Source organism: Artibeus jamaicensis, unplaced genomic scaffold, assembly GCF_021234435.1.
Source record: "Artibeus jamaicensis isolate MK-2021 breed Jamaican fruit bat unplaced genomic scaffold, CSHL_Jam_final scaffold_474, whole genome shotgun sequence".
Lineage (NCBI taxonomy): Eukaryota > Metazoa > Chordata > Mammalia > Chiroptera > Phyllostomidae > Artibeus > Artibeus jamaicensis.
Genome location: NW_026522046.1, coordinates 17,253,721 through 17,256,401, shown reverse-complemented (window position 1 = coordinate 17,256,401; position 2,681 = coordinate 17,253,721). Strand labels below are relative to the sequence as shown.

Genomic DNA, 2,681 nt, shown 5'->3' with positions numbered 1-2,681 from the left:
TAGTTGTGTTCATTTGATGGGAAGAACTTCCTTGTAGGTAAACACAGGTGACAAACAGAACTCTCAATATGATGCAGTTTTGGCCAGCACCCAGACAAAATGAATATTGGTGGGAGGCTGCCTGATCTAGTAAAAAAGTTTCTGGTACCCAAGCTACCGCTGCTAACTAAGTCTGGATCCAGTGCTGTGTGCCACTGATACCTGTCTGCCATGTACACCTGATTCTTTTTGGTTCTAAGTCCAATATGGCAACTCTCGAAAATCAGCTGATTGTGAATCTTCTTAAGGAAGAACAGCCCCCACCCCAGAATAAGATTACAGTCGTTGGGGTTGGTGCTGTTGGCATGGCCTATGCCATTAGTATCTTTTTTTTTTTGAAATGTTATTTTATTTTTATTTTTTTACACTTAAACAATTTATTTAATTACTGTCCAAATACAGTTTTTTTTACTCCCAACCCAGCCCACTCCCCCAGTCCTTCCCACCTCCCTCCCATTTCCACCCCCTTAGCTGATGTCCATGTGTCCTTTATACTAGTTCCTGTAAAGCCTTCCTTTTTTCTCTCTCTCTCTGAAATTCCCTTCCCTCTCCCCTCTGGTCACTGTCCCCTTGTTCTCTATTTCAGTGTCTTTGTTTTTATTTTGCTTGCTTGTTTGCTTTGTTGTTTAGCCTCCTGTTAAAGGTGAGATCATATGGTATTTGTCTTTCAACACCTGGCCTATTTCACTCAGCATAATGCTTTCCAGTTCCATCCATGCTGTTGCAAAGGGTAGGAGCTCCTTTTTTCTTTCTGCTGCATAGAATTTAATTGTGTATATGTACCATAATTTTTTTATCCATTCATTTACTGACGGGCACCTAGCTTGCTTCCAGCTCTTGGCTATTGTAAATTGTGCTGCTATGAACATTGGGGTGCATAGGTTCTTTTGGATTGGTGTTTTAGGGTTCTTAGGATATGCCATTAGTATCTTAATGAAGGACTTGGAAGATGAACTTGCTCTTGTTGTCATGGAAGACAAATTAAAGAGAGAGATGATGGATCTCCAACATGGCAGCCTTTTCCTTAGAACATCAAAAATTGTCTCTGGCAAAGACTAAACGTGACTGCAAACTCCAAGCTGCTTATTATTATAGCTTGGGCACATCAACAGGCAGGAGAAAGCTGCCTTAATTTGGTCCCGTGTAACATGGACATGTTTAAATTCATCATTCCTAATGTTGTAAAACACAGTCCCAACTGCAAATTGCTTATTATTTCCAATGCAGTGAATGTCTTGACCTACATGGCTTGGAAGATACGTGGCTTTCCCAAAAATTGTGTTATTGAAAGTGGTTGCAATCAGGTTACCTAATGGGGGAATGGGGAAAAGGCTGGGAGTTCACCTATTAAGCTGTCACGGAGACTCAAGTGTGCCTGTGTGGAATGGTGTGAATGTTGCTGGTATCTCCCTGAATACTCTGCGCCCTGATTTAGGCGCTGATGCAGATAAGAAACAGTGGAAAGAAGTTCACAAACAGGTGGCTGACAGTGCTTATGAGGTGATCAAACTGAAAGTCCGCACATCCTGGGGCAATGGACTATTTGTAGTAAGTTTAGCAGAAAGTGTAATGAAGAATCTTAGGTGGGTGCATCCAATTTCCACTATGATCAAGGGTCTCTATAGAATGAGACCCTTACATCTTGGAGCAGAATGAAATCACAGATGTAGCAAAGGTGACTCTGACACCTGAGGGAGAGACCCATTTGGGTGCAGGTACACCGTGGAATCCAGAAAGAGCTGCAGTTGTAAAGTCTTCTAATGTCCCACCTCACTCTTTAGGCTATGACAGGATTTTAATTAGAGATTATGCATATTGTCCTTTTATCTGATCTATGACTAAAAACATCAACTTCCTAAATATAGAAATAGTAATGGTTCAAAATCCCTGCATTTCTATCTTGATGCTGGATGGTACTTACCTTGTGTAGTTCTAACCTGATTAATGTGAAACAGTTCCCCCTCCTCAAAGGCACCACAGCCAATGTTGTACACACTACAGTTGCCCCTCAAACTACATGTGTGGTCACTGTATGTTATATAACTTGTGGTTACTTTACCCAATGTACCTTGTCCATCTTTTTTCTCTCCAGTCATTCACATCCTGGGATCCAATATATAAGTCCAATGTTGCATGTCTTGTGCATAACTGTTCTTAAGGATCTTATTTTGTGTACTATCTGAATCAGATTAGTGTGCATTGCCATATAATGTAAAAAGAAAGTGTACATATCAATAATGCAACCAACTACCCAAGTTTCATACCAACTAAAACACCAAATAAACCTAGAACAGTGAAGAAAAAAGACGAAGTTTCTAACTAGAGGTATACATAAGAATCACCAGGGGAGATTTTGCAAAATACATGTGCCCAAGTCACACCCAAGGTCAATGAAGCAGGATCTTGGACATCTTTTTTTTTTTTGTATTGACTTTTTATTTGGACTCTCTGTTTGTGATGGAATAGTTGGGAGGACATATTCCAGGCTGCTGCTGGTTTCCTTTCAGTCTAATAATGTGGAGAAGGGGAAACGGGGGCATATGGTCTATCAGAGCACAGGTGGCCTTAAGATTCTGTCTGGGTTTGCTTTCTTGGCTTCTTCCCAAAGGACACATCTGTCCTTCTCTGGACTTCAATGTACT

The 2,681-nt window shown here is 40.8% G+C and overlaps 1 pseudogene; it reads left to right on the top strand.

The window, feature by feature from the left end:
- The first annotated feature begins 227 nt into the window (after positions 1-227).
- Positions 228-1,790, top strand: LOC119043462 (L-lactate dehydrogenase A chain-like; annotated as a pseudogene).
- Positions 1,791-2,681: the final 891 nt, after the last annotated feature.